General features: G+C 36.3%; 1 pseudogene; it reads left to right on the top strand.

Moving 5' to 3' along the window:
* Nucleotides 1-258: 258 nt before the first annotated feature.
* Nucleotides 259-1,409, top strand: LOC123389581 (annotated as a pseudogene).
* The last annotated feature ends 10,111 nt before the right edge of the window (nucleotides 1,410-11,520 follow it).

Here is an 11,520-nt window from a genome sequence, read left to right as displayed (position 1 = left end):
ATCATTCCGCCCAACAACACAGACTATACATTTTTCCCAAATGTACATGAAACATTAATCAAGATAGATCATATTTTGGGCCATTAAAAAAGTCTTACGTGTTTGAAATAACAAAAATCTTACAATATATGTTCTTAGACTAAAATGGGAATTAGTTAAAAATATCAGGAGAATCTCAAGATACTGGAAATTTTTTTAAAAAGCATAATGATCCATTGCTCAAAAAAAGAATCATAAGAGAAATTTTAAAATATGTTAAATTCAATGAAAAATGTCATATATCAAAATTTGGGCTGTAGCTGAATTAATTCTTAGTGGAAGAATTATAGCATTAAATGCATATATAAGGAGAAAGGAAAGATCTAAAACAATAATGTAATATTCAACTTAAACTAGAGAAATAAAAGCAGGTTATAAATAGAGCAAACAGAAAGAAGAAACTAATAAAAGTTACAGCAGGAATGAGTAAAGTTGAAAACAGAAAGACAATTGAGAAAACAATTGAATCTAAAATCAAACAAGAAAGCATATTCCTAAATGTCCCTTAAACACCAAGGCAAAAATCCTTAATAAAATATCTGCAAGATATTTTGTTTGTTCAAGAAAACATGAGAGTACTTCCACATTTCAAATATAATCCATATAAATTACCTTATTAAATTACTAAAGAAGAAAAACCACATCATATCAATATAAGTGGAAAAAAACACTCAACAAAGTACAGCATCCATTCATGATAAAAAGTCTCAGCAACCAGGAAAAGAAAGGAGCTTCTTGGACTCAATAAGAGTTTCTATGAAAAAAATGAATGCTGAGAACATTCTTAACAGTGAGAATCCAAATTCTTCTTTTCCAATTTTAGGATAATAAAAGAGATGTCCTCTCTCCCCACTTCTGTTTAACATTGCACTGGAAATCCTAGGTAGTGCAGCAAAACAAGGAAAAAAAAAAACACAAAAAAAAGACAAACATTGGACTTGTTATGGGATCCCAGACCAGGTGGACAGTGGGTGTGATGGAGGAGACCTTGGAGCAGCACTTGGAGGACACAATGAAGAATCCTTCCATTACTGGAATCTTGCACACAAATTCACAAGGACTTAATTTGGGCTTCTGTGAGAGCCTGTCAGATTAGCATGCTGGAGTCATATCTGTTCTAGACTAGCAAGCAGCAAGCTAACCTCAGACCCAAATGATTCTCCTGTGGTGTGTGTAGAATCAGATAATGGGAGCATTATGATCCAGAAACATGACAGCATCACAGTAGCAGTGTGCAAAATGACCTCTTAACATGTCATATCAGTTCTCCAGCAGTCTGTCATAGGGGCTGCATCCTACCTATGCTAATTATATTGTAGAACAATTAAAGTTCCAGTGGGTAGACCACTCATTTGGCATGCATTGGGCACTTCCCTATTAATTTTAGAGTGAGCTTCATTTTGATACTCAATAGACTAAGTTATCAAAATATTAGTAAGAAAGGATCATGTTTTGAAGTAACAAATCCAAGTCACTTTGTATATAGAAATTTCCTGTGTTCAATAAATCTAGTTGGAGGGGGAAAAAAAAAAACATTGGGAAGGAAGAAATAAAATGTATGTATTCACAGAAAACATGATTATGAGTATAGAATATCCCAAAGACTTTACAAAAATAAAATCTTGAATTAATGAATGAGTTTAGCAAGGTCACAGGACAAAAGGTCAGTATGTAAAAGTCATCTGGATTCCTACATATACGCAATGAAAAGGTTGTATCTGAAAGTTTTTTAAAATGCCACATGTATGGGGTGCCTGGGTGGCTCAGTTGGTTAAAATGCCACATGTATAGCTTCAAAATTTATATTTAAAATTTTTAAAAAGCCCACATTTACAAAAACTTCAAGAAGGGAATTAACTTGATTCGTAAATTCTAGAGAGCTGATGTACAACATTCTTACCAATACTGTACACTTAAAAATGCATTAAAATGGAACATTTTGTGTTAAGACTTCTTACCAGAATAAAGAAGTTGAAAACAAAAACAAGGGTCAAAGAAACTTTCACAGATGATGGATGGATAGGTTCATTATCCTTTTTTTGTTGAAAGTTACTTATGTGTACCTATGATGAAAATTTCCAAATTGTGCATTTTTAGTATGTGCAGTTTGCTGTATGTCAAATATATCACAGTAAAATTATTAAATTTTTTTCTTTTTATTTATTCCAGTTAATATTAGTGTAATATTACTTTCAGATGTACTATTTAGTGATTCAGTACTTCCACACAATACCCAGTGTTCAGCACAATAAATGTACTCCTTAATGCCCATCACCTACTTAATCCTTCTTACAACGACCTTCTCTCTCTGCTAACCAACAGTTGGTTCTCTATAGTTAAGTGTCTGTTTCTTGGTTGGCCCCTCTCTCTCTCTTTTTACCCCTATACTTCTTTGTTTTGTTTCTTAAATCCCACATATAAATGAAATCATATGCTATACACCATATACAAAAATAAATTCAAAATGGATTAAAGACATGTGAGACATGAAACCATTAAAATCCTAGAGGAGAACCCGACAAGAACCTTTTTGATATTAGCTCTAGCAAGTTCTTTTAAGATAGGTTTTTCTCAGGCAAGAAAAGAAAAGAAAAAATGAACAATTGCGACTTAATCAAAATAAAAAGCTTCTGCACAGTGAAGTAAACAATCAACAAAACTTTTAGAAAACCAATGGAGTGGGAGAAGATATTTGCGAATGACATATGTGATAAAGAATTAGTATTCAAAATATACAAAGAACTTATTAAAATGCTAAAAAACTAGTAATTCAACTAAAAAATGGGCAGAAGATATGAATAGACATTTTTCCAAAGAAGACATCCAGATAGTTAATAGACACATGAAAAGATGCTTAACATCACCCATCACCAGTGAAATACAAATCTGAGAAATCACCTCACACTGGTCAGAATGGCTAAAGTCAAAAACACAAGAAACAAAGTGTTGGTGAGGATGTGGGGAAAGGGAACCCTCTTGCACTGTTGGTGGGAATACAAACTGGTACAGCCACTCTGGAAAACAGTATGGAGTTTCCAAAAAAATTTTAGAAAAGCACTACCATACAATCCAGCAATTATACTACTAGGCACTTAACCAAAGGATACAAAAATACAGATTTGAAAGCATACATACATCCTGACATTTATATCAGTGTTATCAAGTTATGGAAAGAGCCCAAATGTCCATCAACTGATGAATGGATAAAGAAGTGGTAATATCCATTGTGTGTGTGTGTGTGTGTGTGTGTGTGTGTGTGTGTGTATGTATATATATACATACATACACAATGTGTATGTATGTATATATATACATACACAATGGAATATTGCTCAGCCATAAAAAAAGAATGAAATCACCATTTGCAATGATATGGATGGAGACAGATTATTATACTAAGTGAAATAAGTCAGAGAAAGAAAAATTGTTAACTTTTAAGAAAGTAAATTAACTAGGTATAAACTTAACAAAATATGTGCAGATCAGTACAGTGGAAGCTACGATGCAATGATGTAAGGAATAAGATCCAAATAAATGAAGGAATAAACCACATTCATAGGATGAATAACTTATAGAGTTATGATGACAGTTCTCTCAATTTGATCTATAAATTCAGTGTAATCTCTAAGAAAGTTCTAGAAAATAGTTTGAAGTTACAAACAAGCTGGGTCTAAAGTGTATTATAGTACACCAAAGCAAATAGAATAGCCAAAACAATCCTAAAACAACAAAAAAAATTAGAATATCCACATTACTGGATTTCAAGACTTACTAGAATCACACAGTAATCAAAACATGTAGTATTGACAAAAGGATAGACATATGGATCATCAGAGCCAGACAAAAGGTGGAGCAGAGACTGGCCCAGTCATGTCAGCTGATTTTCCACCAAAGCATAAAGGCACTTTGAGGGAGAAAAGACAACCTTAGCTAAAACATCAAAAGCTCACTTCATGAAAGGAAGATTGTTAAATTTAACTTTATCAAAAATAAAAACTCTTGCTCTCTGAAAGATTGTTTAAGAATTTTAAGAATATAAACCAAGCCACATTCCATGAGAAAATATTTTGGTCAAATAACTGATAAATTTATATTCAGAAGATACACACAAAAACATTTAAAACTCAAACATACAAAAGCAAATAATCCAATTTTTAAAATGCTTGAAAGATACAGACATTTCACTAAAGCAAATCTCTGGATGGCAAATAAGCATATGTAAATACTCTGAATCATTAATCATCAGAGACACTAGAATTAAAACCATAATTACACACTACTATATATCTAATACAATGGCTAAAATAAAATAAAATAAGATAAAATAAAACTGACAACACCAGATACTGGTGAGGATGCAGAACAACAGGAAATTTCATTTATTGCTGGTGGGAATGAATAGCACCAGTTACTCTGGAAGACAATTTGATATCTATCTATCTATCTATCTATCATCTATCTATCTACCTTTAATAAAGTTAAACATAGACTTAGCATATAACTCAGTACCTCATCCATTGGTATTTACCCAAAGGAACTGAAAACTTAAGTTCACACAAAAACCAGTATGGGAATGTTTGTAAAGGTTTGCTCATAATCAAAACACCAGGAAGGAAACAAAATATCCTTCAGCAGGTAAATGGATAAGCAGTATGTGGTACATCCCTAAAAGAAAATGGTATTTGGTCATAACAAGGAATGAGTTACTCATGTGCATAATAATATGGATGAATATTAGATGCATTTTGCTGAGTAGAAAGGAGCCAGATCCAAATGGATACTTATTTTATGATGCCACTAGGGGAAGTCCCCTAAAAAGCTAAACTATAGGGATGAAAAATAGAATATTGGTGTCTCAGGGTTATAGGAGTGGGGACTGGTTGACAACAAAGGTGACACACAGAGGAATTCTTAAAGTAACGGAAACAGTAATGGAACCTCTTTTGGATAGGACTGAAGGATGGATTCATGCCTCTCCGCATTTCTCCAAAGCCACAAAATTCTATATCACCAAGAGTGATCTCTAATATATGCAAATTAACAAAGCCAAATAGGCTATCCAAGGAACCTAGGATGGAATGCCAACCGCCACAAATGATCTCATTGTATTACAAATGAATGGCATGGCCTCTTTGAGGGAGTGGGGGAAAGTAGATCTAAGTAAATTTGGAAAACAGTATTTTGATTAGAAATTGTAAAGTGAAGACAAAAAATATTTATACATAAACCCTAGACTCAAGTTTATAAATTTGTTCCTCACAGGGGTGTGTATTAACATTTCTGAAGGAGCTTTATATCTGTGTCAAGAATGAACATATAGTAAACAAAAGGCAGATAATAAAAGCCTGGCTTTTCATGTCAGGGAAAAGAACTGACAAATAAGGGATGGGGAGGGCTGGAATAACCACTGTGGTTCTGAGTAGAATTCTGCAATAGACTAAGATTTCATGTTTAGTTTAAAAATATACTGATGGATAAAGAAATTATATTATACATACATCTAGATGTAAATGGATTCATATATAGACATATATTTCCTAGTTATTTTCTGCTGAAAAGGTTAAGTCAGTAACATGCTAATAACAACAAACACTTATGACCCAGATCTTGGTTGGATTCAATATCATTCTCCAATAAAAAGGACCAGAGCAACTTGGAGAATGGCTGATTCTAGGTCTTGAGGAAGGAAAACACATACAGAATCGTCAGCACTTCACAATACGAGCAGGTGAGACATGCCTCAAAGAAAAATAAAAGTGGAAGCATGCCAAAAGCAAAAAGGAGCCAACAACCTGAAAAAGTCCTCAGTGGCCAAGACTGGAATAATTTTTGAAAGAAAATAAATAATATAATATAGGATTCTAATCCAAAGTATAAAATAAATACATGTGATATAAATTAATTCATATTGATATAAATTAAATCACTGAATACATGCATATATGCAAATATATATGAGAGAAGTGGCCAAATCTTCCTTATAGAGTATTTCAATAATATATGTAGGCCTTAAACCCCTTACCAGGAGATTCAACTTAATTCCCACCACCATTACTCCATACACCTTTGAGATGGGGATAAACAGTGATTTAATTACAGAGAATAGAATAGGGAAAGAGAAAAACTACTTTTACAGTATGTAAAACATACTTTCACCAAGTAATAAAAGTGAACTCGTCAATGATAAATCCTGTTATGGCCATTTAAGGCCTCATATAGAGCCTTATATGATGATATGAAAAGGATACCTCAACTCTGTGGTATTCTTTCCCCAAACTTATAACCACAGTCTAACCATGAAATAAAAAAACAGTCACACACCACATTGAAGACATTCTTACAGTATACCTGGTCATTATACCTCAAGATTGCCAAGATCATGAAAAATAAGGAAAGACAAAAAATGTCACAGGTCAGAGGACATTGGGGACACCCAACATTCCAATTCAGTATCATACTCTCGATTGGATCCTAAATAAAGAGAGCTTACTAGTGGAAAAATTTAGGAAAGCCAAGTCAAGTCTGAGTCTAATCGGTGGTAATGTACCAATGTCTTTTTTTTTTTTTTTAAGTTTTTGACACATGCATCATGATAACATAAGATGTTCACAAGGGAGACACCTTGAATGAGGGGTTGTTATGGGTTGAAGTGTGTCCTCAAAAGAAGATATATTAAAATCCCATCTCCAGAACCTCGTAATTGATCTTGTTTGGAAATAGGGTCTTTGCAGAGAAAATCAAATTAAGAAGAGGTCATTAGGGTAACCCCTCATCCCACAATATACTAACCTTACTTTTGTAGGGAAAATTTGATACAGAGACAGGCGTGCATTGGGGGAAGTCAGCGATGGGAAGACCAAGGATTGAGTGAAGGATCTGTGCACTGAGGAAAGCCAAAGAATGCCAGCAAACAGCAGACACCCAGAGGATTGTAAGCAACAATTGCTCCCTGCAGGTTTCAGAGGAAGGATGATCCTGCCAACACCTTGATTTTAGTTGCTCCAGCAGTGTAAGACAATCCATTTCGTTTGTTCTAAGCCCCTCAGTTTGTGATACTTTGTTATGGCAGCTCTAGAAAAGCAAATGCAAAGTTATACAGGAACTCTCCATAGCATTAGTGCAATATTTTTCAAGTCCAAAATAACAAGTCTATATAAAAGAAACAACAACAACAAAATCAATGTATTATGTGAAAACCAAAATAAAGATATCATTTATAATATGTAAAAAAAAGAAAGAAAGAAAGAAAGAAAGAAAAAAGAAAAAAAAAAGAGTAAGTAAGAAAAATGTAGGGAAATTTATCAAAACATGTACAAAATCTGTATGCTGTAATCTATAAAGTCCTAATGAAAAAAATTAAAAAGACCAAATAAATGGAGAGAGACATAATTTTTATGGTTTGGAAGACAATATAGGAAACATGACAATTCCTTTCATTTTGATTGACAGATATAGTGCAATTCCTACAGAAATTTCAGCAGGATGTTTGTAGATGCAGACAAGCTGATATTAAAATTTACATGTAAAGGCAAAGAAGCTCGAAGAATTAACAATTTTTGGAAATGAAGAATAAGGTTAGAATCATGTTTTCTAATTTTATTTTTTTCCATACTTTCTAATTTTAAAAATGACTATAAAGCTATGGTAATCAAGACAGTGTAGTGTTGGTAAAGAGACACACATTGATCACTGGAACAGAATAGAGCCCATAAGTTGACTTGACATCCATATGAATAGTTGATTTTTGATTAAAGAGGTAAAATCAATTCAATGGAGAAAGGTTTTTGCAACAGTTGGGCATACCCTCCAACTAAACTTCACTCCTTATGCAAAAATTAATTCAATATGAGTCAGAGATATAAATGTAAAATGTAAAATTATTTCAAAAACTTTTAGAAGATATTGATTAAAAATTCTTGTGACTCTGATTTGTACAAAGATTTCTTAGCTACAACACCAAAATCATGAATCATAATAATAAATGCTAACTGAACATCATCAAAATGAAAGACATCTGCTCTTTAAACAGATAATATTTATACTGTGAAAAGACAGCCACCAGATTAAAAGAAGATATTAGTAAATCACATACCTGATAAAGGATTTCTGTCTAAAACATGTTAAAAATTTTCAAATGTGGATAAACAGACAACAAACCAATTAAAAATAGAGGCAAAAAATTCAACAGACACTTCACCTCAGAAAATATACAACAGGCAAGTCAGCCTAAGAAAAGACGCTAAACCCCATTAGTCATTAAGGAATGCAAATTAAAACCACAATGAGATCCAACTACATACCCAATAGAATAGCTAACATTAAAATCAAACCAAAACAACAAAACAGACGACACCAAACATCGGTAAGGATATGGAGGAACAACTTCACTACTGGAATCTGGACCTTACCAGTAAGTGTGGCCCGAAGAGAGAGAGAAACCTCAGCCCCACTCTGAGACAGTGCTTGTTCTGTTCTCACGGTCCCTGTATTGTTCATCCTCTGGAGGGACAGTCAGGCTAGTTCTTATGACCTCTCACTCTCCTGAATCGTGAAGGTTTTGATGCTGGCTCAGAGACATACAATCTCTTTGCTAAAATCTAGTTTATATTAATACTCTGCACTGAATGGGGAGGCCCTGTCCTTGCCACAGTCCTCTGACTGTGTCCCTATATGCACCTATATTCAGTAGAACCATAAGGTCTGACAGAATCATTCTGATGTCCTTCTCCTCCTTCAGTCCAGATCCCAGTACAGAAGTCTAGAAGGTTTCTGCCCACGTTCCAGGGCTGTGTTCTTCCTCTTCAGGTTCACCACATGAGATGAGCTGATAATCTAAATATCACAGAATGAGAAATGGGGGCTGCTGTTCTTACCTGAGATCTAGCAATAAGAATGTAAGATCCTCAGGTTGAGGGGAGGAGGCAAAAGGTGAAGGTTCTTAAACTGCTCGGTCGTATTCTTGTGGCATGACTTCATTTCAAATAGTTGTATTGAAGGTTCTCCAGTCTTGATTGATCCCATAAACATATGAAAAGAACATGTCTAATTGGACAGGAGATATTGGGATTATGTAAAAATCCCAAGAGAGAAAGAGAAAAGTAATGTCCAGGTAAAGAAGTAGAAAGGAGAGTGAGACAAGAGAAGCATCAGGACCAGAGAGGAACTTCGGGAAAGCAGTACAAAAAGAGAAATGTAGTTTGAGCCAAAAAAGCTTCTGGGGGTGCTGAGGGCAGGTTCAGAGAAAAAAGTTCAAACAGTGCCTGCACAAAGTAAATTGCCCTTACTTTATGTGAATGCACCCATGAATCTGGGAGGAAGATAATCCTTGGGGAACAGCAGCCAAGTTGTAGAGAATATGGGATGCTGACAGAGGAGGTGACAGGCAACGTGTCTCGTATGTTTCAAAGTTACTCTCAGGTGGACTAAGATTCCATTTTATGGAATTGGCACAAAACTGCTGTTTGTTAAGGCCCAAAGGGGACAACACAGCTGAGAGTAATATGGCATCATAGTTAAGAAGTCCCACCCCCATTGCTCACCAGCTCAGATATGTTGAGACGCCTGTTTCTTCATTTGCAAAACAAAGTGTCTGTCTCACAGGGGGACACTGGACCAGGGTCTTGCACTACTTTTCACCATTACTGGTGTTATGTGTATAAACAGAATGACGGTAAAGGAGAGAGGGAGCACACTTGTGAGAAGGGCAAAAAAAGAGGGATGAAAAAAAAAGTATAGAAACAAGCAGCGAGTGGTAAAAACCCAGCAAGAGATGCAGAGAAAACCCATATCTGAGCAGTGATTGGTAAAAGAGCCAGGAAAAACCCTCAAAGGTTTTTAACACTTTAAAATTGGTAAGGGAAAAATGATGTTGGGAAATGGACACCCTGGATAGAGTCCAGGGTAGAGATCTTCTCCGTTTCTCACACTCAGGGTTCTAGGACCCCATGGTCATGTCCACCCCCCCAGGGTCATGTCCCACAGTAGTAACAGATCTCAACTATCACTTCCTGCAGCTCCCTGACCTGGCTAAAAGGTCAGCAGAGAAGGGCCAAAGTTCTCAACTAAGGAGCTGGTCTGTAGACAGTCTGACCTCCTTTCCTTCAGTTCTCAGTCTGTAGGCGGGGCATGATGCCAGCTTTGGACTCCCACAACCTCTGTAAATCACTCCCTCATGCTCTTGAACCTTTCCAGAGGTTTTAATAAGAGCTTCTCAGAGCCACAGAGGGTCTCAGCTGCCTTGAGACATGGGTGAGATCAGGAACTGCCGTTAGCTTCATAGCGGAGCCACAAAGGGATGGGAGAATTGAGGGGGTGTGTGAGGTCTCCAGGCATGGCGAAGCATGAGAAGTGAACTCATGAGTTCTGGGAACTCTTCAAACACGCAGCAAAGCACACATCCAAGACTCAACTTTGTGTGTTTATGAAGCCATAGCCTCTCAGGTGTCCCCAGACATGGCTCCCTTAGACTAGGGAGGACTAAATCGAGAATGTTCCCATTCTAGCTTTGAGAGCAAGCAGCCAACTGGCACACAGAACAGAGCTCCTTATAGCTCTCCCCCACTCCTTGTTCTCTGGGAGACAAGCCCCTGGCAGCGTGAGAATAATATTCCTAAGCAGGACACTAATCACACACTCCCAGGCCCCATCCTTGTTTTCCTGAAAATAGGCATTTAAGCAGCCTTTGGGGGTCAGAGGTTCTAGGTAGGGCACTCCTCTTGTTTGTTCCTCAGAAGGTGGTAACAGCCTCTCAGAGACAGAGAACAAGAAGAAGAACAACAAAAATAAATGGGATTTATTTCCTCCTTTACCCCAACTGATTGATTTGATTGATACAAATCAAAGCCACGAAAGAGAATAGTAACCACCTGTAACGTTCCTTTCAAAGCCCCTAAGTGAAACCTTTCTTCAGTATTCACCTCTGCTCAGCCCAGCCCTTATTTCAAACCAGCTTCTCATAATACCAAAGGGCAGAAAACAATGAGAGGGAAGGGTAGGGGACAGGTTCGGGGAAAGAAAGACAGAAAGAAAGACAGAAAGAAAGAAAGATCCTGGATCTCACTCAGGCTTGAAAAACAGGACCACTTTTTATGGCTATGTTTCTCCAGACACAAGAGCTCCTCAAAAATTACAAGACTTTTGGGGCGCCTGGGTGACTCAGTCGGTAAGCATCTGACTCTTAGGTTTGGCTATGGTTATGATCTCAGGGTCCTGACATCGACAGCTGCACTCAGGGCAGAGTCTTCTTGAGGTTCTCTCTCTCCCTCTCCCTCTCCCCTGCTCTCTTTCTCTCTAAAATAAAATATTTTTTAAAAATTACAAAGTTTTCGGGAGGGATGGGAATATCTGCTTTCTTCTCCCCCCTTCTTGTGTGCACGTGCTTGCTCACAGGCGCTCAGACTTCGTCAACAGGATACAGACATTGCTGTGATTAGGGCTAAGGAAATACATCTCAAATTATTATTTATTCTGTGGAAGTTTTTC

The sequence above is a fragment of the Mustela putorius genome, unplaced genomic scaffold (assembly GCF_011764305.1).
Source record: "Mustela putorius furo isolate JIRA1106 unplaced genomic scaffold, ASM1176430v1.1 tig00003987_pilon_pilon_pilon, whole genome shotgun sequence".
In the NCBI taxonomy this organism is placed as follows: domain Eukaryota; kingdom Metazoa; phylum Chordata; class Mammalia; order Carnivora; family Mustelidae; genus Mustela; species Mustela putorius.
Note: the sequence above shows the minus strand (reverse complement) of the source record. Positions and strands in the feature narration are given on the sequence as shown.